Below are 22,658 nucleotides of genomic sequence, written 5' to 3' on the forward strand. Positions count from 1 at the left end.
GAAAAATGCACAGATGACGTCATTGCAACTATATGAAGCAATAAAGCAGGGTTCGAGAATTTTTTCACATCATGTCTTCATCGTTTCGCATCTCTAAAATAGACAGGTAACCAATCGGGTAATGCATATGCAAAGTGCACTGGCTGGGAATCGGACCCAGGCCTCTTGCATGGCAAGCAAGAATTCTACCACTGAACTACCAATGCCTTTTGAAAGGCAGTGTTGTGAAAAAGTACACATTATTGTAAGAAGATTGACAGTCAAAGCTAGACTTACTTATCGTTCAAAAACTGAACTTCATCAAAAAGTTAAATTTGATAGTTAATAAACGGAAACTATTGCGAGAACTGATCAAACTTCCGAAAAATGCACAGATGATGTCATTGCAACTATATGAAGCAATAAAGCAGGGTTCGAGAATTTTTTCACATCATGTCTTCATCGTTTCACATCTCTAAAGTAGACAGATAACAAATTGGGTAATGCATATACACAGTGCACTGGCTGGGAATCGAACCCAGGCCTCTCGCATGGCTAGCGAGAATTCTACCACTGAACTACCAATGCCTTTGGAAAGGCAGTGTTGTGAAAAAGTACACATTATTGTAAGAAGATTGACAGTCAAAGCTAGACTTTCTTATCGTTCAAAAACTGAACTTCATCAAAAAGTTAAATTTGATTGTTAATAAACGGAAACTATTGCGAGAACTGATCAAACTTCCGAAAAAAATGCAAGAGATGACGTCATTGCAACTATATGAAGCAATAAAGCAGGGTTCGAGAATTTTTTCACATCATGTCTTCATCGATTCGCATCTCTAAAGTAGACAGATAACTAATTGGGTAATGCATATACACAGTGCACTGGCTGGGAATCGGACCCAGGCCTCTCACATGGCAAGCGAGAATTCTACCACTGAACTACCAATGCCTTTGGAAAGGCAGTGTTGTGAAAAAGTACAAATTATTGGAAGAAGATTGACAGTCAAAGCTAGACTTTCTTATCGTTCAAAAACTGAACTTCATCAAAAAGTTAAATTTGATAGTTAATAAACGGAAACTATTGCGAGAACTGATCAAACTTCCGGAAAAAATGCACAGATGACGTCATTGCAACTATATGAAGCAATAAAGCAGGGTTCGAGAATTTTTTCACATCATGTCTTCATCGTTTCGCATCTCTAAAGTAGACAGATAACCAATTGGGTAATGCATATACACAGTGCACTGGCTGGGAATCAAACCCAGGCCTCTCGCATGGCAAGCGAGAATTCTACCACTGAACTACCAATGCCTTTGGAAAGGCAGTGTTGTGAAAAATTACACATTATAGTAAGAAGATTGACAGTCAAAGCTTGACTTTCTTATCGTTCAAAATCTGAACTTCATCAAAAAGTTAAATTTGATAGTTAATAAACGGAAACTATTGCGAGAACTGATCAAAATTCCGAAAAATACAAAGATCACGTCATTGCAACTATATGAAGCAGGGTTTGAGAAATGTTTCACAGCATGTCTTCATCGTTTCACATTTCTAAAATAGACAGATAACCAATCGGGTAATGTATATACACAGTGCACTGGCTGGGAATCGGACCCAGGCCTCTCGCATGGCAAGCGAGAATTCTACCACTGAACTACCAATGCCTTTGGAACGGCAGTGTTGTGAAAAAGTACACATTATAGTAAGAAGATTGACAGTCAAAGCTTGACTTTCTTATCGTTCAAAATCTGAACTTCATCAAAAAGTTAAATTTGATAGTTAATAAACGGAAACTATTGCGAGAACTGATCAAACTTCCGAAAAAAATGCAAAAATGACGTCATTGCAACTATATGAAGCAATAAAGCAGGGTTCGAGAATTTTTTCAGATCATGTCTTCATCGTTTCGCATCTCTAAAGTAGACAGATAACCAGTTGGGTAATGCATATAAACAGTGCACTGGCTGGGTATCGGACCCAGGCCTCGCGCATGGCAAGCGAGAATTCTACCACTGAACTACCAATGCCTTTGGAGAGGCAGTGTTGTGAAAAAGTACACATTATAGTAAGAAGATTGACAGTCAAAGCTTGACTTTCTTATCGTTCAAAATCTGAACTTCATCAAAAAGTTAAATTTGATAGTTAATAAACGGAAACTATTGCGAGAACTGATCAAACTTCCGAAAAATGCACAGATGACGTCATTGCAACTATATGAAGCAATAAAGCAGGGTTCGAGAATTTTTTCACATCATGTCTTCATCGTTTCGCATCTCTAAAATAGACAGGTAACCAATCGGGTAATGCATATGCAAAGTGCACTGGCTGGGAATCGGACCCAGGCCTCTCGCATGGCAAGCAAGAATTCTACCACTGAACTACCAATGCCTTTTGAAAGGCAGTGTTGTGAAAAAGTACACATTATTGTAAGAAGATTGACAGTCAAAGCTAGACTTACTTATCGTTCAAAAACTGAACTTCATCAAAAAGTTAAATTTGATAGTTAATAAACGGAAACTATTGCGAGAACTGATCAAACTTCCGAAAAATGCACAGATGACGTCATTGCAACTATATGAAGCAATAAAGCAGGGTTCGAGAATTTTTTCACATCATGTCTTCATCGTTTCACATCTCTAAAGTAGACAGATAACCAATTGGGTAATGCATATACACAGTGCACTGGCTGGGAATCGAACCCAGGCCTCTCGCATGGCTAGCGAGAATTCTACCACTGAACTACCAATGCCTTTGGAAAGGCAGTGTTGTGAAAAAGTACACATTATAGTAAGAAGATTGACAGTCAAAGCTTGACTTTCTTATCGTTCAAAATCTGAACTTCATCAAAAAGTTAAATTTGATAGTTAATAAACGGAAACTATTGCGAGAACTGATCAAAATTCCGAAAAATACAAAGATCACGTCATTGCAACTATATGAAGCAGGGTTTGAGAAATGTTTCACAGCATGTCTTCATCGTTACACATTTCTAAAATAGACAGATAACCAATCGGGTAATGTATATACACAGTGCACTGGCTGGGAATCGGACCCAGGCCTCTCGCATGGCAAGCGAGAATTCTACCACTGAACTACCAATGCCTTTGGGAAGGCAGTGTTGTGAAAAAGTACACATTATTGTAAGAAGATTGACAGTCAAAGCTCGACTTTCTTATCGTTCAAAAACTAAACTTCATCAAAAAGTTAAATTTGATAGTTAATAAACGGAAACTATTGCGAGAACTGATCAAACTTCCGAAAAATGCAAAGTTGACGTCATTGCAACTATATGAAGCAATAAAGCAGGGTTCGAGAATTTTTTCACATCATGTCTTCATCGTTTCGCATCTCTAAAATAGACAGATGACCATTTGGGTAATGCATATACACAGTGCACTGGCTGGGATTCGGACCCAGGCCTCTCGCATGGGAAGTGAGAATTCTACCACTGAACTACCAATGCCTTTGGAAAGGCACTGTTGTGAAAAAGTACACATTATAGTAAGAAGATTGACAGTCAAAGCTAGACTTTCTTATCGTTCAAAATCTGAAATTCATCAAAAAGTTAAATTTGATAGTTAATAAACGGAAACTATTGCGAGAACTGATCAAAATTCCGAAAAATGCAAAGAAGACGTCATTGCAACTATATGAAACAGGGTTTGAGAAATGTTTCACAGCATGTCTTCATGGTTTCACATTTCTAAAATAGACAGATAACCAATTGGGTAATGCATATACACAGTGCACTGGCTGAGAATCGGACCCAGCCCTCTCGCATGGCAAGCGAGAATTCTACCACTGAACTAGCAATGCCTTTGGAAAAGCTGTGTTGTGAAAAAGTATACAATATAGTAAGAATATGGACAGTCAAAGCTAGACTTTCTTATCGTTCAAAATCTGAACTTCATCAAAAAGTTAAATTTGATAGTTAATAAACGGAAACTATTGTGAGAACTGATCAAACTTCCGAAAAAAATGCAAAAATGACGTCATTGCAACTATATGAAGCAATAAAGCAGGGTTCGAGAATTTTTTCAGATCATGTCTTCATCGTTTCGCATCTCTAAAATAGACAGATGACCATTTGGGTAATGCATATACACAGTACACTGGCTGGGAATCGGACCCAGGCCTCTCGCATGGGAAGTGAGAATTCTACCACTGAACTACCAATGCCTTTGGAAAGGTAGTGTTGTGAAAAAGTACACATTATTGTAAGAAGATTGACAGTCAAAGCTAGACTTTCTTATCGTTCAAAAACTGAACTTCATCAAAAAGTTAAATTTGATAGTTAATAAACGGAAACTATTGCGAGAACTGATCAAACTTCCGAAAAATGCAAAGTTGACGTCATTGCAACTATATGAAGCAATAAAGCAGGGTTCGAGAATTTTTTCTGATCATGTCTTCATCGTTTCGCATCTCTAAAATAGACAGATGACCATTTGGGTAATGGATATACACAGTGCACTGGCTGGGAATCGGACCCAGGCCTCTCGCATGGCAAGCGAGAATTCTACCACTGAACTACCAATGCCTTTGGAAAGGCAGTGTTGTGAAAAAGTACACATTATTGTAAGAAGATTGACAGTCAAAGCTAGACTTTCTTATCGTTCAAAAACTGAACTTCATCAAAAAGTTAAATTTGATAGTTAATAAACGGAAACTATTGCGAGAACTGATCAAAATTCCGAAAAATACAAAGATCACGTCATTGCAACTATATGAAGCAGGGTTTGAGAAATGTTTCACAGCATGTCTTCATCGTTACACATTTCTAAAATAGACAGATAACCAATCGGGTAATGTATATACACAGTGCACTGGCTGGGAATCGGACCCAGGCCTCTCGCATGGCAAGCGAGAATTCTACCACTGAACTACCAATGCCTTTGGGAAGGCAGTGTTGTGAAAAAGTACACATTATTGTAAGAAGATTGACAGTCAAAGCTAGACTTTCTTATCGTTCAAAAACTGAACTTCATCAAAAAGTTAAATTTGATAGTTAATAAACGGAAACTATTGCGAGAACTGATCAAACTTCCGAAAAATGCACAGATGACGTCATTGCAACTATATGAAGCAATAAAGCAGGGTTCGAGAATTTTTTCACATCATGTCTTCATCGTTTCGCATCTCTAAAATAGACAGGTAACCAATCGGGTAATGCATATGCAAAGTGCACTGGCTGGGAATCGGACCCAGGCCTCTCGCATGGCAAGCAAGAATTCTACCACTGAACTACCAATGCCTTTTGAAAGGCAGTGTTGTGAAAAAGTACACATTATTGTAAGAAGATTGACAGTCAAAGCTAGACTTACTTATCGTTCAAAAACTGAACTTCATCAAAAAGTTAAATTTGATAGTTAATAAACGGAAACTATTGCGAGAACTGATCAAACTTCCGAAAAATGCACAGATGACGTCATTGCAACTATATGAAGCAATAAAGCAGGGTTCGAGAATTTTTTCACATCATGTCTTCATCGTTTCGCATCTCTAAAATAGACAGATGACCATTTGGGTAATGCATATACACAGTACACTGGCTGGGAATCGGACCCAGGCCTCTCGCATGGGAAGTGAGAATTCTACCACTGAACTACCAATGCCTTTGGAAAGGCAGTGTTGTGAAAAAGTACACATTATTGTAAGAAGATTGACAGTCAAAGCTTGACTTTCTTATCGTTCAAAATCTGAACTTCATCAAAAAGTTAAATTTGATAGTTAATAAACGGAAACTATTGCGAGAACTGATCAAAATTCCGAAAAATACAAAGATCACGTCATTGCAACTATATGAAGCAGGGTTTGAGAAATGTTTCACAGCATGTCTTCATCGTTACACATTTCTAAAATAGACAGATAACCAATCGGGTAATGTATATACACAGTGCACTGGCTGGGAATCGGACCCAGGCCTCTCGCATGGCAAGCGAGAATTCTACCACTGAACTACCAATGCCTTTGGGAAGGCAGTGTTGTGAAAAAGTACACATTATTAATAATAATAATCGGACATAGGCCATGTCGTCATTACCACAACACAAAAAAAAGCCTACTTGTCATCACACGCAGAAACTGCGTGTGACGAAATTGATGGTGCTTCTCCATAAGCTACGTTTAGTCGGCAAAAGACCTAACTAAGTGTAAGTTACGGACTTGTAATTTGTCATTCCGCTGTTGTGGATACAGGTCGCTTACCTCGCGATTACATACAGGTCGCTTACCTCTCGATTTCCGCACACTGTCTGCCACTTACCTTCCTTCAAGTCAGCTAGGAGGCGGCAGATCACCAACCAAACATCTATTCATATGCCGCAGAAGGGAATGTGTGTATGTTAGCGCGAGTTTAGATGTCTGATGGATGTGGGGAAAAAGCTATCCTTAAGCCTATTTGTCCGAGCTTTGTGGGACCTATAGTGTCTGCCAGAGGGCAGCAGCTGGAACAGATTGTGACCAGGGTGGTAAGGGTCCCCTATGATGTGCTTGGCTCTGCTGAGGTAACGCGGGCTGGCAATGTCTTCAAGTGAGGGCAGAGAGCAGCCGACAATCCTCTGGGCAGTGTTAATCACTTTCTGCATGGCCTTTTTGTCTGCCGCCGTGCTTCCAGCGTACCACACTGTGATGCCGTACGCCAGGATGCTCTCTACAGTGGTTCTATAGAAGGTTCTCAGAAGATTGGAGCCCAAGTTGTTCTTCCTGAGCACCCTGAGGAAATGGAGTCGTGTCTGAGCCTTCTTCACCACTGCCGTGGTGTTTGTAGACCATGAGAGCTTGTCCGTGACGTGGACCCCCAGGAATTTAAAGGACTGGACCCTGTCTACACATACTCCATTTATGAGGAGTGGGGCCAGATCTGTGCCGTGTTTGCGAAAGTCCAAGATTATTTCTTTAGTTTTCGTGGTGTTCAGTATGAGATTGTTCACCGAGCACCACGAAGACAAATTGTTGACCTCATCTCTGTAAGCCGACTCATCCCCTCCTGAGATGAGTCCGACCACAGTGGTGTCGTCAGCGAATTTGATGATGGCGTTAGACTGGTGGGTGGGTGCACAGTCGTAGGTGTACAGGGAGTACAGAAGAGGACTCAGTACACAGCCTTGAGGGGAGCCAGTGCTTAGTGTAATGGAGGAAGAGAGGTGGGGACCAAGTCTAACAGTCTGTGGGCGGTTGGTCAAGAAGTCCTTTATCCAGCAGCAGATTGAAGAGGATAGTCCAAGGTGGGAGAGTTTGTTAGTCAGAATGTCCGGTTTTATGGTATTGAAGGCTGAGCTGTAGTCAATGAAGAGCATCCTCACGTAGTTCCCAGGGTGTTCCAGATGGCTCAGTGCTGTATGAAGAGCAATGGCAATAGCATCATCAGTGGACCTGTTTGCCCTGTAAGCAAACTGGTGAGGGTCAATTGAGGGAGAGATTGTATTCCTGATATGGCGGGCTACCAAGATTGTAAGAAGATTGACAGTCAAAGCTAGACTTTCTTATCGTTCAAAAACTAAACTTCATCAAAAAGTTAAATTTGATAGTTAATAAACGGAAACTATTGCGAGAACTGATCAAACTTCCGAAAAATGCAAAGTTGACGTCATTGCAACTATATGAAGCAATAAAGCAGGGTTCGAGAATTTTTTCACATCATGTCTTCATCGTTTCGCATCTCTAAAATAGACAGATGACCATTTGGGTAATGCATATACACAGTGCACTGGCTGGGATTCGGACCCAGGCCTCTCGCATGGGAAGTGAGAATTCTACCACTGAACTACCAATGCCTTTGGAAAGGCACTGTTGTGAAAAAGTACACATTATAGTAAGAAGATTGACAGTCAAAGCTAGACTTTCTTATCGTTCAAAATCTGAAATTCATCAAAAAGTTAAATTTGATAGTTAATAAACGGAAACTATTGCGAGAACTGATCAAAATTCCGAAAAATGCAAAGAAGACGTCATTGCAACTATATGAAGCAGGGTTTGAGAAATGTTTCACAGCATGTCTTCATGGTTTCACATTTCTAAAATAGACAGATAACCAATCGGGTAATGCATATACACAGTGCACTGGCTGAGAATCGGACCCAGCCCTCTCGCATGGCAAGCGAGAATTCTACCACTGAACTAGCAATGCCTTTGGAAAAGCTGTGTTGTGAAAAAGTATACAATATAGTAAGAATATTGACAGTCAAAGCTAGACTTTCTTATCGTTCAAAATCTGAACTTCATCAAAAAGTTAAATTTGATAGTTAATAAACGGAAACTATTGTGAGAACTGATCAAACTTCCGAAAAAAATGCAAAAATGACGTCATTGCAACTATATGAAGCAATAAAGCAGGGTTCGAGAATTTTTTCAGATCATGTCTTCATCGTTTCGCATCTCTAAAATAGACAGATGACCATTTGGGTAATGCATATACACAGTACACTGGCTGGGAATCGGACCCAGGCCTCTCGCATGGGAAGTGAGAATTCTACCACTGAACTACCAATGCCTTTGGAAAGGCAGTGTTGTGAAAAAGTACACATTATTGTAAGAAGATTGACAGTCAAAGCTAGACTTTCTTATCGTTCAAAAACTGAACTTCATCAAAAAGTTAAATTTGATAGTTAATAAACGGAAACTATTGCGAGAACTGATCAAACTTCCGAAAAATGCAAAGTTGACGTCATTGCAACTATATGAAGCAATAAAGCAGGGTTCGAGAATTTTTTCTGATCATGTCTTCATCGTTTCGCATCTCTAAAACAGACAGATGACCATTTGGGTAATGGATATACACAGTGCACTGGCTGGGAATCGGACCCAGGCCTCTCGCATGGCAAGCGAGAATTCTACCACTGAACTACCAATGCCTTTGGAAAGGCAGTGTTGTGAAAAAGTACACATTATTGTAAGAAGATTGACAGTCAAAGCTAGACTTTCTTATCGTTCAAAAACTGAACTTCATCAAAAAGTTAAATTTGATAGTTAATAAACGGAAACTATTGCGAGAACTGATCAAACTTCCGAAAAAAATGCAAGAGATGACGTCATTGCAACTATATGAAGCAATAAAGCAGGGTTCGAGAATTTTTTCACATCATGTCTTCATCGATTCGCATCTCTAAAGTAGACAGATAACCAATTGGGTAATGCATATACACAGTGCACTGGCTGGGAATCAGACCCAGGCCTCTCACTTGGCAAGCGAGAATTCTACCACTGAACTACCAATGCCTTTGGAAAGGCAGTGTTGTGAAAAAGTACTAATTATTGTAAGAAGATTGACAGTCAAAGCTAGACTTTCTTATCGTTCAAAAACTGAACTTCATCAAAAAGTTAAATTTGATAGTTAATAAACGGAAACTATTGCGAGAACTGATCAAAATTCCGAAAAATACAAAGATCACGTCATTGCAACTATATGAAGCAGGGTTTGAGAAATGTTTCACAGCATGTCTTCATCGTTACACATTTCTAAAATAGACAGATAACCAATCGGGTAATGTATATACACAGTGCACTGGCTGGGAATCGGACCCAGGCCTCTCGCATGGCAAGCGAGAATTCTACCACTGAACTACCAATGCCTTTGGGAAGGCAGTGTTGTGAAAAAGTACACATTATTGTAAGAAGATTGACAGTCAAAGCTAGACTTTCTTATCGTTCAAAAACTGAACTTCATCAAAAAGTTAAATTTGATAGTTAATAAACGGAAACTATTGCGAGAACTGATCAAAATTCCGAAAAATACAAAGATCACGTCATTGCAACTATATGAAGCAGGGTTTGAGAAATGTTTCACAGCATGTCTTCATCGTTTCACATTTCTAAAATAGACAGATAACCAATCGGGTAATGTATATAGACAGTGCACTGGCTGGGAATCGGACCCAGGCCTCTCGCATGGCAAGCGAGAATTCTACCACTGAACTACCAATGCCTTTGGAAAAGCTGTGTTGTGAAAAAGTACACAATATAGTAAGAATATTGACAGTCAATGCTAGACTTTCTTATCGTTCAAAATCTGAAATTCATCAAAAAGTTAAATTTGATAGTTAATAAACGGAAACTATTGCGAGAACTGATCAAAATTCCGAAAAATGCAAAGATCACGTCATTGCAACTATATGAAGCAGGGTTTGAGAAATGTTTCACAGCATGTCTTCATCGTTTCACATTTCTAAAATAGACAGATAACCAATCGGGTAATGCATATACACCATGCACTGGCTGGGAATCGGACCCAGCCCTCTCGCATGGCAAGCGAGAATTCTACCACTGAACTACCAATGCCTTTGGACAGGCACTGTTGTGAAAAAGTACACATTATAGTAAGAAGATTGACAGTCAAAGCTTGATTTTCTTATCGTTCAAAATCTGAACTTCATCAAAAAGTTAAATTTGATAGTTAATAAACGGAAACTATTGCGAGAACTGATCAAACTTCCGAAAAAAATGCAAAGATGACGTCATTGCAACTATATGAAGCAATGAAGCAGGGTTTGAGAAATTTTTCACATCATGTCTTCATCGTTTCGCATCTCTAAAATAGACAGATGACCATTTGGGTAATGCATATACACAGTGCACTGGCTGGGATTCGGACCCAGGCCTCTCGCATGGGAAGTGAGAATTCTACCACTGAACTACCAATGCCTTTGGAAAGGCACTGTTGTGAAAAAGTACACATTATTGTTAGAAGATTGACAGTCAAAGCTAGACTTTCTTATCGTTCAAAATCTGAACTTCATCAAAAAGTTAAATTTGATAGTTAATAAACGGAAACTATTGCGAGAACTGATCAAACTTCCGAAAAATGCAAAGAGGACGTCATTGCAACTATATGAAGCAGGGTTTGAGAAATGTTTCACAGCATGTCTTCATCATTTCACATTTCTAAAATAGACAGATAACCAATCGGGTAATGCATATACACAGTGCACTGGCTGGGAATCGGACCCAGGCCTCTCGCATGTTAAGCGAGAATTCTACCACTGAACTACCAATGCCTTTGGAAAAGCTGTGTTGTGAAAAAGTACACAATATAGTAAGAATATTGACAGTCAAAGCTAGACTTTCTTATCGTTCAAAAACTGAACTTCATCAAAAAGTTAAAATTGATAGTTAATAAATGGAAACTATTGCGAGAACTGATCAAACTTCCGAAAAAAATGCAAGAGATGACGTCATTGCAACTATATGAAGCAATAAAGCAGGGTTCGAGAAATTTTTCACATCATGTCTTCATCGATTCGCATCTCTAAAGTAGACAAATAACCAATTGGGTAATGCATATACACAGTACACTGGCTGGGAATCGGACCCAGGCCTCTCGCATGGCAAGCGAGAATTCTACCACTGAACTACCAATGCCTTTGGAAAGGCAGTGTTGTGAAAAAGTACACATTATTGTAAGAAGATTGACAGTCAAAGCTAGACTTTCTTATCGTTCAAAAACTGAACTTCATCAAAAAGTTAAATTTGATAGTTAATAAACGGAAACTATTGCGAGAACTGATCAAACTTCCGAAAAATGCAAAGTTGACGTCATTGCAACTATATGAAGCAATAAAGCAGGGTTCGAGAATTTTTTCACATCATGTCTTCATCGTTTCGCATCTCTAAAATAGACAGGTAACCAACCGGGTAATGCTTATACAAAGTGCACTGGCTGGGAATCGGACCCAGGCCTCTCGCATGGCAAGCAAGAATTCTACCACTGAACTACCAATGCCTTTGGAAAGGCAGTGTTGTGAAAAAGTACACATTATTGTAAGAAGATTGACAGTCAAAGCTAGACTTACTTATCGTTCAAAAACTGAACTTCATCAAAAAGTTAAATTTGATAGTTAATAAACGGAAACTATTGCGAGAACTGATCAAACTTCCGAAAAATGCAAAGTTGACGTCATTGCAACTATATGAAGCAATAAAGCAGGGTTCGAGAATTTTTTCTGATCATGTCTTCATCGTTTCGCATCTCTAAAATAGACAGTTGACCATTTGGGTAATGCATATACACAGTGCACTGGCTGGGAATCGGACCCAGGCCTCTCGCATGGCAAGCGAGAATTCTACCACTGAACTACCAATGCCTTTGGAAAGGCAGTGTTGTGAAAAAGTACACATTATTGTAAGAAGATTGACAGTCAAAGCTAGACTTTCTTATCGTTCAAAAACTGAACTTCATCAAAAAGTTAAATTTGATAGTTAATAAACGGAAACTATTGCGAGAACTGATCAAACTTCCGAAAAAAATGCAAGAGATGACGTCATTGCAACTATATGAAGCAATAAAGCAGGGTTCGAGAATTTTTTCACATCATGTCTTCATCGATTCGCATCTCTAAAGTAGACAGATAACCAATTGGGTAATGCATATACACAGTGCACTGGCTGGGAATCAGACCCAGGCCTCTCACATGGCAAGCGAGAATTCTACCACTGAACTACCAATGCCTTTGGAAAGGCAGTGTTGTGAAAAAGTACTAATTATTGTAAGAAGATTGACAGTCAAAGCTAGACTTTCTTATCGTTCAAAAACTGAACTTCATCAAAAAGTTAAATTTGATAGTTAATAAACGGAAACTATTGCGAGAACTGATCAAACTTCCGGAAAAAAATGCACAGATGACGTCATTGCAACTATATGAAGCAATAAAGCAGGGTTCGAGAATTTTTTCACATCATGTCTTCATCGTTTCGCATCTCTAAAGTAGACAGATAACCAATTAGGTAATGCATATACACAGTGCACTGGCTGGGAATCGAACCCAGGCCTCTCGCATGGCAAGCGAGAATTCTACCACTGAACTACCAATGCCTTTGGAAAGGCCGCGTTGTGAAAAAGTACACATTATAGTAAGAATATTGACAGTCAAAGCTTGACTTTCTTATCGTTCAAAATCTGAACTTCATCAAAAAGTTAAATTTGATAGTTAATAAACGGAAACTATTGCGAGAACTGATCAAAATTCCGAAAAATACAAAGATCACGTCATTGCAACTATATGAAGCAGGGTTTGAGAAATGTTTCACAGCATGTCTTCATCGTTTCACATTTCTAAAATAGACAGATAACCAATCGGGTAATGTATATACACAGTGCACTGGCTGGGAATCGGACCCAGGCCTCTCGCATGGCAAGCGAGAATTCTACCACTGAACTACCAATGCCTTTGGAAAGGCAGTGTTGTGAAAAAGTACACATTATAGTAAGAAGATTGACAGTCAAAGCTTGACTTTCTTATCGTTCAAAATCTGAACTTCATCAAAAAGTTAAATTTGATAGTTAATAAACGGAAACTATTGCGAGAACTGATCAAAATTCCGAAAAATACAAAGATCACGTCATTGCAACTATATGAAGCAGGGTTTGAGAAATGTTTCACAGCATGTCTTCATCGTTTCACATTTCTAAAATAGACAGATAACCAATCGGGTAATGTATATACACAGTGCACTGGCTGGGAATCGGACCCAGGCCTCTCGCATGGCAAGCGAGAATTCTACCACTGAACTACCAATGCCTTTGGAAAAGCTGTGTTGTGAAAAAGTACACAATATAGTAAGAATATTGACAGTCAATGCTAGACTTTCTTATCGTTCAAAATCTGAAATTCATCAAAAAGTTAAATTTGATAGTTAATAAACGGAAACTATTGCGAGAACTGATCAAAATTCCGAAAAATGCAAAGATCACGTCATTGCAACTATATGAAGCAGGGTTTGAGAAATGTTTCACAGCATGTCTTCATCGTTTCACATTTCTAAAATAGACAGATAACCAATCGGGTAATGCATATACACCATGCACTGGCTGGGAATCGGACCCAGGCCTCTCGCATGGGAAGCGAGAATTCTACCACTGAACTACCAATGCCTTTGGAAAGGGACTGTTGTGAAAAAGTACACATTATAGTAAGAAGATTGACAGTCAAAGCTTGATTTTCTTATCGTTCAAAATCTGAACTTCATCAAAAAGTTAAATTTGATAGTTAATAAACGGAAACTATTGCGAGAACTGATCAAACTTCCGAAAAAAATGCAAAGATGACGTCATTGCAACTATATGAAGCAATGAAGCAGGGTTTGAGAAATTTTTCACAGCATGTCTTCATCATTTCACATTTCTAAAATAGACAGATAACCAATCGGGTAATGCATATACACAGTGCACTGGCTGGGAATCGGACCCAGGCCTCTCGCATGTTAAGCGAGAATTCTACCACTGAACTACCAATGCCTTTGGAAAAGCTGTGTTGTGAAAAAGTACACAATATAGTAAGAATGTTGACAGTCAAAGCTAGACTTTCTTATCGTTCAAAAACTGAACTTCATCAAAAAGTTAAAATTGATAGTTAATAAATGGAAACTATTGCGAGAACTGATCAAACTTCCGAAAAAAATGCAAGAGATGACGTCATTGCAACTATATGAAGCAATAAAGCAGGGTTCGAGAAATTTTTCACATCATGTCTTCATCGATTCGCATCTCTAAAGTAGACAAATAACCAATTGGGTAATGCATATACACAGTGCACTGGCTGGGAATCGGACCCAGGCATCTCGCATGGCAAGCGAGAATTCTACCACTGAACTACCAATGCCTTTGGAAAGGCAGTGTTGTGAAAAAGTACACATTATTGTAAGAAGATTGACAGTCAAAGCTAGACTTTCTTATCGTTCAAAAACTGAACTTCATCAAAAAGTTAAATTTGATAGTTAATAAACGGAAACTATTGCGAGAACTGATCAAACTTCCGAAAAATGCAAAGTTGACGTCATTGCAACTATATGAAGCAATAAAGCAGGGTTCGAGAATTTTTTCAGATCATGTCTTCATTGTTTCGCATCTCTAAAATAGACAGATGACCATTTGGGTAATGCATATACACAGTGCACTGGCTGGGAATCAGACCCAGGCCTCTCGCATGGGAAGCGAGAATTCTACCACTGAACTACCAATGCCTTTGGAAAGGCAGTGTTGTGAAAAAGTACACATTATTGTAAGAAGATTGACAGTCAAAGCTAGACTTTCTTATCGTTCAAAATCTGAAATTCATCAAAAAGTTAAATTTGATAGTTAATAAACGGAAACTATTGCGAGAACTGATCAAAATTCCGAAAAATGCAAAGATCACGTCATTGCAACTATATGAAGCAGGGTTTGAGAAATGTTTCACAGCATGTCTTCATCGTTTCACATTTCTAAAATAGACAGATAACCAATCGGGTAATGCATATACACCATGCACTGGCTGGGAATCGGACCCAGCCCTCTCGCATGGCAAGCGAGAATTCTACCACTGAACTACCAATGCCTTTGGAAAGGCGCTGTTGTGAAAAAGTACACATTATAGTAAGAAGATTGACAGTCAAAGCTTGATTTTCTTATCGTTCAAAATCTGAACTTCATCAAAAAGTTAAATTTGATAGTTAATAAACGGAAACTATTGCGAGAACTGATCAAACTTCCGAAAAAAATGCAAAGATGACGTCATTGCAACTATATGAAGCAATGAAGCAGGGTTTGAGAAATTTTTCACATCATGTCTTCATCGTTTCGCATCTCTAAAATAGACAGATGACCATTTGGGTAATGCATATACACAGTGCACTGGCTGGGATTCGGACCCAGGCCTCTCGCATGGGAAGTGAGAATTCTACCACTGAACTACCAATGCCTTTGGAAAGGCACTGTTGTGAAAAAGTACACATTATTGTTAGAAGATTGACAGTCAAAGCTAGACTTTCTTATCGTTCAAAATCTGAACTTCATCAAAAAGTTAAATTTGATAGTTAATAAACGGAAACTATTGCGAGAACTGATCAAACTTCCGAAAAATGCAAAGAGGACGTCATTGCAACTATATGAAGCAGGGTTTGAGAAATGTTTCACAGCATGTCTTCATCATTTCACATTTCTAAAATAGACAGATAACCAATCGGGTAATGCATATACACAGTGCACTGGCTGGGAATCGGACCCAGGCCTCTCGCATGTTAAGCGAGAATTCTACCACTGAACTACCAATGCCTTTGGAAAAGCTGTGTTGTGAAAAAGTACACAATATAGTAAGAATATTGACAGTCAAAGCTAGACTTTCTTATCGTTCAAAAACTGAACTTCATCAAAAAGTTAAAATTGATAGTTAATAAATGGAAACTATAGCGAGAACTGATCAAACTTCCGAAAAAAATGCAAGAGATGACGTCATTGCAACTATATGAAGCAATAAAGCAGGGTTCGAGAAATTTTTCACATCATGTCTTCATCGATTCGCATCTCTAAAGTAGACAAAAAACCAATTGGGTAATGCATATACACAGTGCACTGGCTGGGAATCGGACCCAGGCCTCTCGCATGGCAAGCGAGAATTCTACCACTGAACTACCAATGCCTTTGGAAAGGCAGTGTTGTGAAAAAGTACACATTATTGTAAGAAGATTGACAGTCAAAGCTAGACTTTCTTATCGTTCAAAAACTGAACTTCATCAAAAAGTTAAATTTGATAGTTAATAAACGGAAACTATTGCGAGAACTGATCAAACTTCCGAAAAATGCAAAGTTGACGTCATTGCAACTATATGAAGCAATAAAGCAGGGTTCGAGAATTTTTTCAGATCATGTCTTCATTGTTTCGCATCTCTAAAATAGACAGATGACCATTTGGGTAATGCATATACACAGTGCACTGGCTGGGAATCAGACCCAGGCCTCTCGCATGGGAAGCGAGAATTCTACCACTGAACTACCAATGCCTTTGGAAAGGCAGTGTTGTGAAAAAGTACACATTATTGTAAGAAGATTGACAGTCAAAGCTAGACTTTCTTATCGTTCAAAATCTGAACTTCATCAAAAAGTTAAATTTGATAGTTAATAAACGGAAACTATTGCGAGAACTGATCAAACTTCCGAAAAAAATGCAAAGATGACGTCATTGCAACTATATGAAGCAATAAAGCAGGGTTCGAGAAATTTTTCACATCATGTCTTCATCGATTCGCATCTCTAAAGTAGACAGATAACCAATTGGGTAATGCATATACACAGTGCACTGGCGGGGAATTGGACCCAAGCCTCTCGCATGGCAAGCGAGAATTCTACCACTGAACTACCAATGCCTTTGGAAAGGCAGTGTTGTGAAAAAGTACACATTATTGTAAGAAGATTGACAGTCAAAGCTAGACTTTCTTATCGTTCAAAAACTGAACTTCATCAAAAAGTTAAATTTGATAGTTAATAAACGGAAACTATTGCGAGAATTTATCAAACTTCCGAAAAATGCAAAGAAGACGTCATTGCAACTATATGAAGCAGGGTTTGAGAAATGTTTCACAGCATGTCTTCATCGTTTCGCATCTCTAAAATAGACAGATAACCAATCGGGTAATGCATATACACAGTGCACTGGCTGGGAATCGGACCCAGGCCTCTCGCATGGCAAGCGAGAATTCTACCACTGAACTACCAATGCCTTTGGAAAGGCAGTGTTGTGAAAATGTACACATTATAGTAAGAAGATTGACAGTCAAAGCTAGACTTTCTTATCGTTCAAAAACTGAACTTCATCAAAAAGTTAAATTTGATAGTTAATAAACGGAAACTATTGCGAGAACTGATCAAACTTCCGAAAAAAATGCAAAGATGACGTCATTGCAACTATATGAAGCAATAAAGCAGGGTTCGATAAATTTTTCACGTCATGTCTTCATCGTTTCGCATCTCTAAAGTAGACAGATAACCAATTGGGTAATGCATATACACAGTGCACTGGCTGGGAATCGAACCCAGGCCTCTCGCATGGCAAGCAAGAATTCTACCACTGAACTACCAATGCCTTTGGAAAGGCATTGTTGTGAAAAAGTACACATTATTGTAAGAAGATTGACAGTCAAAGCTAGACTTTCTTATCGTTCAAAAACTGAACTTCATCAAAAAGTTAAATTTGATAGTTAATAAACGGAAACTATTGTGAGAACTGATCAAACTTCCGAAAAAATGCAAAGATGACGTCATTGCAACTATATGAAGGAATAACGCAGGGTTCGAGAAATTTTTCACATCATGTCTTCATCGTTTCGCATCTTTAAAATAGACAGGTAACCAATCGGGAAATGCAGATACACAGTGCACTGGCTGGGAATCGGACCAAGGCCTCTAGCATGGCGAGCGAGAATTCTACCACTGAACTACCAATGCCTTTTGAAAAGCTGGGTTGTGAAAAAGTACACATTATAGTAAGAAGATTGACAATCAAAGCGAGACTTTCTTATCGTTCAAAAACTGAACTTCATCAAAAAGTTAAATTGGATAGTTAATAAACGGAAACTATTGCGAGAACTGATCAAACTTCCGAAAAATGCAAAGAAGACGTCATTGCAACTATATGAAGCAGGGTTTGAGAAATGTTTCACAGCATGTCTTCATCGTTTCGCATCTCTAAAATAGACAGATAACCAATCGGGTAATGCATATACACAGTGCACTGGCTGGGAATCGGACCCAGGCCTCTCGCATGGCAAGCGAGAATTCTACCACTGAACTACCAATGCCTTTGGAAAGGCAGTGTTGTGAAAATGTACACATTATAGTAAGAAGATTGACAGTCAAAGCTAGACTTTCTTATCGTTCAAAAACTGAACTTCATCAAAAAGTTAAATTTGATAGTTAATAAACGGAAACTATTGCGAGAACTGATCAAACTTCCGAAAAAAATGCAAAGATGACGTCATTGCAACTATATGAAGCAATAAAGCAGGGTTCGATAAATTTTTCACGTCATGTCTTCATCGTTTCGCATCTCTAAAGTAGACAGATAACCAATTGGGTAATGCATATACACAGTGCACTGGCTGGGAATCGAACCCAGGCCTCTCGCATGGCAAGCAAGAATTCTACCACTGAACTACCAATGCCTTTGGAAAGGCATTGTTGTGAAAAAGTACACATTATTGTAAGAAGATTGACAGTCAAAGCTAGACTTTCTTATCGTTCAAAAACTGAACTTCATCAAAAAGTTAAATTTGATAGTTAATAAACGGAAACTATTGTGAGAACTGATCAAACTTCCGAAAAAATGCAAAGATGACGTCATTGCAACTATATGAAGGAATAACGCAGGGTTCGAGAAATTTTTCACATCATGTCTTCATCGTTTCGCATCTTTAAAATAGACAGGTAACCAATCGGGAAATGCAGATACACAGTGCACTGGCTGGGAATCGGACCAAGGCCTCTAGCATGGCGAGCGAGAATTCTACCACTGAACTACCAATGCCTTTCGAAAAGCTGGGTTGTGAAAAAGTACACATTATAGTAAGAAGATTGACAATCAAAGCGAGACTTTCTTATCGTTCAAAAACTGAACTTCATCAAAAAGTTAAATTGGATAGTTAATAAACGGAAACTATTGCGAGAACTGATCAAACTTCCGAAAAATGCAAAGATGACGTCATTGCAACTATATGAAGCAATGAAGCAGGGTTTGAGAAATGTTTCACAGCATGTCTTCATCGTTTCACATTTCTAAAATAGACAGATAACCAATCGGGTAATGCATATACTCAGTGTACTGGCTGGGAATCGGACCCAGACCTCTCATATGGCAAGCGAGAATTCTACCACTGAACTAGCAATGCCTTTGGAAAGGCAGTGTTGTGAAAATGTACACATTATAGTAAGAAGATTGACAGTCAAAGCTAGACTTTCTTATCGTTCAAAAACTGAACTTCATCAAAAAGTTAAATTTGATAGTTAATAAACGGAAACTATTGCGAGAACTGATCAAACTTCCGAAAAATGCAAAGATGACGTCATTGCAACTATATTAAGCAATAAAACAGGGTTCGAGAAATTTTTCACATCATGTCTTCATCGTTTCGCATCCCTAAAATAGACAGATAACCAATCGGGTAATGCATATACACAGTGCACTGGCTGGGAATCGGACCCAGGCCTCTCGCATGGGAAGCGAGAATTCTACCACTGAACTACCAATGCCTTTGGAAAAACTGTGTTGTGAAAAAGTACACAATATAGTAAGAATATTGACAGTCAAAGCTAGACTTTCTTATCGTTCAAAATCTGAACTTCATCAAAAAGTTAAATTTGATAGTTAATAAACGGAAACTATTACGAGAACTGATCAAACTTCCGAAAAATGCAAAGATGACGTCATTGCAACTATATGAAGCAATGAAGCGGGGTTTGAGAAATTTTTCACAGCATGTTCATCGTTTCACATTTCTAAAATAGACAGATAACCAATCAGGGTGTATACACACAGTGCACTGGCTGGGAATCGGACCCAGGCCTCTCGCATGGCAAGCGAGAATTCTACCACTGAACTACCAATGCCTTTGGAACAGCGGTGTTGTGAAAATGTACACATTATAGTAAGAAGATTGACAGTCAAAGCTCGACTTTCTTATCGTTCAAAATCTGAACTTCATCAAAAAGTTAAATTTGATAGTTAATAAACGGAAACTATTACGAGAACTGATCAAACTTCCGAAAAATGCAAAGATGACGTCATTGCAACTATATGAAGCAATGAAGCGGGGTTCGAGAAAGTTTTCACATCATGTCTTCATCGTTTCGCATCTCTAAAATAGACAGATAATCAATTGGGTATTGCATATACACAGTGCACTGGCTGGGAATCGGACCCAGGCCTCTCGCATGGCAAGCAAGAATTCTACCACTGAACTACCAATGCCTTTGGAAAGACAGTGTTGTGAAAAAGTACACATTATAGTAAGAAGATTGACAGTCAAAGCTAAACTTCCTTATCGTTCAAAAACTGAACTTCATCAAAAAGTTAAATTTGATAGTGAATAAGCATAAACTTTTTCGAGAACTGGTCAAACTTCCGATTAAATTCAAAGATGACGTCATTGCAACTATATGAAGTAATGAAGCAGGCTGAGAGAAAATTTTCACAGCATGTCTTCGCCAGTTAGCATTTCTAGAATAGACTGGTAACCATTCGGCAAATGCATTTATACAGTGCACTGGCTGGGAATGGGACCCAGGCCCCTCGCATGGCAAGGGAGAATTCTACCAATGAATTACCAATGCCTTTGGCAAGGTAGTGATGTGAAAAAGTACACAATATAGTAAGAAGATTGACAGTCAAAGCTAGACTTTCTTATCGTTCAAAAACAACTTCATCAAAAAGTTAAATCTGATAGTTAATAAATGGAAGCTATTGCGAGAACTGATCAAACTTCCGAAAAAAAATGCAAAGATGACGTCATTGCAACTATATGAAGCAATAATGCAGGGTTTGAGAAATTTTTCACAGCATGTCTTCATCGTTTCACATTTCTAAAATAGACAGATAACCAATCTTGTAATGCATATACACCATGCACTGGCTGGGCATCGGACCCAGGCCTCTCGCGTGGCAAGCAACAATTCTAGCACTGAAGTACCAATGCCTTTCGAAAAGCTGTGTTGTGAAAAAGTACACAATATAGTAAGAAGATTAACAGTCAAAGCTAGACTTTCTTATCGTTCAAAAACTGAACTACATCAAAAAGTTAAATTTGATAGTTAATAAACGGAAACTATTGTGAAAACTGATCAAACATTTCGAAAAATGCAATGATGACGTCATTGCAACTATATGAAGCAATGAAGCAGGGTTTGAGAAATTTTTCACAGCCTGTTCATTGTTTCACATCTCTATAATAGACAGATAACCAATCGGGTAATGCATATACACAGTGCACTGGCTGGGGATCGGACACAGGCCCGTCGCATGGCAAGGGAGAATTCTACCAATGAACTACCAATGCCTTCGGAAAAGGTGTGTTGTGAAAAAGTACACAATATAGTAAGAAGATTGACAGACAAAGCTAGACTTTCTTATCGTTCAAAAACTGAACTTCATCAAAAAGTTAAAATGGATAGTTAATAAACGGAAACTATTGCGAGAACTGATCAAACTTCCGAAAAAATGCAAAGATGACGTCATTGCAACTATATGAAGTAATGAAGCAGGCTGAGAGAAAATTTTCACAGCATGTGCTTCACCATTTACCATCTCTATAATAGCCTGGTAACCAATCGGCTAATGCGTATACAGACACTCCTCAACTTACGAACGCAATTGGTTCCGAGCGATTGTTCATAAGTTGAATTTGTTTGTAAGTTGATTTAGTGCTATATTTTGTATTATAATTTATGTTTAAGGCCTATATAAGTATATTGAAGGTTTATATAAGTGCATTTGTATGTTTAAGGCTTGTATAAGTAACACGCATTGGTTTGTACTGAAAAAAAAACCATTTAATAAAATGGAGAGAATATGTACAGTACTGTAGAGAGAGAGATAGATTTATGTATTAGAAACTGGCCAAAAGAAGCGACCTAATGACGATTGCACAGTTTTCTTCTTTTTTTCATCATAAATGATGCAGTAGCACTGTATGGCATCATTCAATTGATTTGCAAACTTTGTGCAACGTTCAATATTTGGGTCCTGCTGCTCGATCTTTCTGTTTATAAATGGTACTGAATGTGCAACGCTCAACCACTCTCACGCGCATCAAGCTTCGTTATTATTGCCACTCGTTTCAAATGAAATGGCTTGCCTCTTCCTTGCAACTCCCTCAATAGAAGCCTTTAGCTTTTTACCAACCATATTCAATATTGGATGCATGAGATATTTAATGATACAAA

The 22,658-nt window shown here is 38.5% G+C and overlaps 36 non-coding genes across 36 annotated transcripts; all 36 read right to left on the bottom strand.

The window, feature by feature from the left end:
* Positions 1 to 135: 135 nt before the first annotated feature.
* Positions 136 to 206, bottom strand: trnag-gcc (transfer RNA glycine (anticodon GCC)). Its single transcript has one exon. It is a non-coding gene; the product is annotated as a tRNA-Gly (tRNA).
* Positions 207 to 496: 290 nt separating this feature from the next.
* On the bottom strand, positions 497 to 567 carry trnag-gcc (transfer RNA glycine (anticodon GCC)). The gene has a single exon. It is a non-coding gene; the product is annotated as a tRNA-Gly (tRNA).
* A 656-nt stretch (positions 568 to 1,223) lies between these two features.
* On the bottom strand, positions 1,224 to 1,294 carry trnag-gcc (transfer RNA glycine (anticodon GCC)). The gene has a single exon. It is a non-coding gene; the product is annotated as a tRNA-Gly (tRNA).
* A 282-nt stretch (positions 1,295 to 1,576) lies between these two features.
* On the bottom strand, positions 1,577 to 1,647 carry trnag-gcc (transfer RNA glycine (anticodon GCC)). Its single transcript has one exon. It is a non-coding gene; the product is annotated as a tRNA-Gly (tRNA).
* Positions 1,648 to 2,661: 1,014 nt separating this feature from the next.
* Positions 2,662 to 2,732, bottom strand: trnag-gcc (transfer RNA glycine (anticodon GCC)). The gene has a single exon. It is a non-coding gene; the product is annotated as a tRNA-Gly (tRNA).
* A 282-nt stretch (positions 2,733 to 3,014) lies between these two features.
* trnag-gcc (transfer RNA glycine (anticodon GCC)) lies at positions 3,015 to 3,085 on the bottom strand. Its single transcript has one exon. It is a non-coding gene; the product is annotated as a tRNA-Gly (tRNA).
* Positions 3,086 to 3,375: 290 nt separating this feature from the next.
* Positions 3,376 to 3,446, bottom strand: trnag-ccc (transfer RNA glycine (anticodon CCC)). The gene has a single exon. It is a non-coding gene; the product is annotated as a tRNA-Gly (tRNA).
* Positions 3,447 to 4,091: 645 nt separating this feature from the next.
* Positions 4,092 to 4,162, bottom strand: trnag-ccc (transfer RNA glycine (anticodon CCC)). The gene has a single exon. It is a non-coding gene; the product is annotated as a tRNA-Gly (tRNA).
* A 290-nt stretch (positions 4,163 to 4,452) lies between these two features.
* trnag-gcc (transfer RNA glycine (anticodon GCC)) lies at positions 4,453 to 4,523 on the bottom strand. The gene has a single exon. It is a non-coding gene; the product is annotated as a tRNA-Gly (tRNA).
* Positions 4,524 to 4,805: 282 nt separating this feature from the next.
* On the bottom strand, positions 4,806 to 4,876 carry trnag-gcc (transfer RNA glycine (anticodon GCC)). Its single transcript has one exon. It is a non-coding gene; the product is annotated as a tRNA-Gly (tRNA).
* Positions 4,877 to 5,527: 651 nt separating this feature from the next.
* On the bottom strand, positions 5,528 to 5,598 carry trnag-ccc (transfer RNA glycine (anticodon CCC)). Its single transcript has one exon. It is a non-coding gene; the product is annotated as a tRNA-Gly (tRNA).
* A 282-nt stretch (positions 5,599 to 5,880) lies between these two features.
* trnag-gcc (transfer RNA glycine (anticodon GCC)) lies at positions 5,881 to 5,951 on the bottom strand. Its single transcript has one exon. It is a non-coding gene; the product is annotated as a tRNA-Gly (tRNA).
* Positions 5,952 to 7,687: 1,736 nt separating this feature from the next.
* On the bottom strand, positions 7,688 to 7,758 carry trnag-ccc (transfer RNA glycine (anticodon CCC)). Its single transcript has one exon. It is a non-coding gene; the product is annotated as a tRNA-Gly (tRNA).
* A 645-nt stretch (positions 7,759 to 8,403) lies between these two features.
* trnag-ccc (transfer RNA glycine (anticodon CCC)) lies at positions 8,404 to 8,474 on the bottom strand. Its single transcript has one exon. It is a non-coding gene; the product is annotated as a tRNA-Gly (tRNA).
* Positions 8,475 to 8,764: 290 nt separating this feature from the next.
* Positions 8,765 to 8,835, bottom strand: trnag-gcc (transfer RNA glycine (anticodon GCC)). The gene has a single exon. It is a non-coding gene; the product is annotated as a tRNA-Gly (tRNA).
* Positions 8,836 to 9,481: 646 nt separating this feature from the next.
* Positions 9,482 to 9,552, bottom strand: trnag-gcc (transfer RNA glycine (anticodon GCC)). Its single transcript has one exon. It is a non-coding gene; the product is annotated as a tRNA-Gly (tRNA).
* A 282-nt stretch (positions 9,553 to 9,834) lies between these two features.
* Positions 9,835 to 9,905, bottom strand: trnag-gcc (transfer RNA glycine (anticodon GCC)). Its single transcript has one exon. It is a non-coding gene; the product is annotated as a tRNA-Gly (tRNA).
* A 645-nt stretch (positions 9,906 to 10,550) lies between these two features.
* trnag-ccc (transfer RNA glycine (anticodon CCC)) lies at positions 10,551 to 10,621 on the bottom strand. Its single transcript has one exon. It is a non-coding gene; the product is annotated as a tRNA-Gly (tRNA).
* Positions 10,622 to 10,903: 282 nt separating this feature from the next.
* trnav-aac (transfer RNA valine (anticodon AAC)) lies at positions 10,904 to 10,974 on the bottom strand. The gene has a single exon. It is a non-coding gene; the product is annotated as a tRNA-Val (tRNA).
* Positions 10,975 to 11,989: 1,015 nt separating this feature from the next.
* trnag-gcc (transfer RNA glycine (anticodon GCC)) lies at positions 11,990 to 12,060 on the bottom strand. Its single transcript has one exon. It is a non-coding gene; the product is annotated as a tRNA-Gly (tRNA).
* A 657-nt stretch (positions 12,061 to 12,717) lies between these two features.
* Positions 12,718 to 12,788, bottom strand: trnag-gcc (transfer RNA glycine (anticodon GCC)). Its single transcript has one exon. It is a non-coding gene; the product is annotated as a tRNA-Gly (tRNA).
* A 282-nt stretch (positions 12,789 to 13,070) lies between these two features.
* On the bottom strand, positions 13,071 to 13,141 carry trnag-gcc (transfer RNA glycine (anticodon GCC)). Its single transcript has one exon. It is a non-coding gene; the product is annotated as a tRNA-Gly (tRNA).
* Positions 13,142 to 13,423: 282 nt separating this feature from the next.
* On the bottom strand, positions 13,424 to 13,494 carry trnag-gcc (transfer RNA glycine (anticodon GCC)). Its single transcript has one exon. It is a non-coding gene; the product is annotated as a tRNA-Gly (tRNA).
* Positions 13,495 to 13,776: 282 nt separating this feature from the next.
* Positions 13,777 to 13,847, bottom strand: trnag-ccc (transfer RNA glycine (anticodon CCC)). Its single transcript has one exon. It is a non-coding gene; the product is annotated as a tRNA-Gly (tRNA).
* A 292-nt stretch (positions 13,848 to 14,139) lies between these two features.
* trnav-aac (transfer RNA valine (anticodon AAC)) lies at positions 14,140 to 14,210 on the bottom strand. Its single transcript has one exon. It is a non-coding gene; the product is annotated as a tRNA-Val (tRNA).
* A 654-nt stretch (positions 14,211 to 14,864) lies between these two features.
* trnag-ccc (transfer RNA glycine (anticodon CCC)) lies at positions 14,865 to 14,935 on the bottom strand. The gene has a single exon. It is a non-coding gene; the product is annotated as a tRNA-Gly (tRNA).
* Positions 14,936 to 15,580: 645 nt separating this feature from the next.
* On the bottom strand, positions 15,581 to 15,651 carry trnag-ccc (transfer RNA glycine (anticodon CCC)). The gene has a single exon. It is a non-coding gene; the product is annotated as a tRNA-Gly (tRNA).
* A 282-nt stretch (positions 15,652 to 15,933) lies between these two features.
* Positions 15,934 to 16,004, bottom strand: trnav-aac (transfer RNA valine (anticodon AAC)). The gene has a single exon. It is a non-coding gene; the product is annotated as a tRNA-Val (tRNA).
* A 293-nt stretch (positions 16,005 to 16,297) lies between these two features.
* Positions 16,298 to 16,368, bottom strand: trnag-gcc (transfer RNA glycine (anticodon GCC)). Its single transcript has one exon. It is a non-coding gene; the product is annotated as a tRNA-Gly (tRNA).
* A 290-nt stretch (positions 16,369 to 16,658) lies between these two features.
* On the bottom strand, positions 16,659 to 16,729 carry trnag-ccc (transfer RNA glycine (anticodon CCC)). Its single transcript has one exon. It is a non-coding gene; the product is annotated as a tRNA-Gly (tRNA).
* Positions 16,730 to 17,374: 645 nt separating this feature from the next.
* trnag-gcc (transfer RNA glycine (anticodon GCC)) lies at positions 17,375 to 17,445 on the bottom strand. The gene has a single exon. It is a non-coding gene; the product is annotated as a tRNA-Gly (tRNA).
* Positions 17,446 to 17,737: 292 nt separating this feature from the next.
* trnag-gcc (transfer RNA glycine (anticodon GCC)) lies at positions 17,738 to 17,808 on the bottom strand. Its single transcript has one exon. It is a non-coding gene; the product is annotated as a tRNA-Gly (tRNA).
* A 644-nt stretch (positions 17,809 to 18,452) lies between these two features.
* On the bottom strand, positions 18,453 to 18,523 carry trnag-gcc (transfer RNA glycine (anticodon GCC)). The gene has a single exon. It is a non-coding gene; the product is annotated as a tRNA-Gly (tRNA).
* A 292-nt stretch (positions 18,524 to 18,815) lies between these two features.
* trnag-gcc (transfer RNA glycine (anticodon GCC)) lies at positions 18,816 to 18,886 on the bottom strand. The gene has a single exon. It is a non-coding gene; the product is annotated as a tRNA-Gly (tRNA).
* A 1,013-nt stretch (positions 18,887 to 19,899) lies between these two features.
* On the bottom strand, positions 19,900 to 19,970 carry trnag-ccc (transfer RNA glycine (anticodon CCC)). The gene has a single exon. It is a non-coding gene; the product is annotated as a tRNA-Gly (tRNA).
* A 286-nt stretch (positions 19,971 to 20,256) lies between these two features.
* Positions 20,257 to 20,327, bottom strand: trnag-gcc (transfer RNA glycine (anticodon GCC)). Its single transcript has one exon. It is a non-coding gene; the product is annotated as a tRNA-Gly (tRNA).
* Positions 20,328 to 22,658: the final 2,331 nt, after the last annotated feature.

The sequence above is a fragment of the Stigmatopora argus genome, unplaced genomic scaffold (genome assembly GCF_051989625.1).
Source record: "Stigmatopora argus isolate UIUO_Sarg unplaced genomic scaffold, RoL_Sarg_1.0 HiC_scaffold_242, whole genome shotgun sequence".
Lineage (NCBI taxonomy): Eukaryota > Metazoa > Chordata > Actinopteri > Syngnathiformes > Syngnathidae > Stigmatopora > Stigmatopora argus.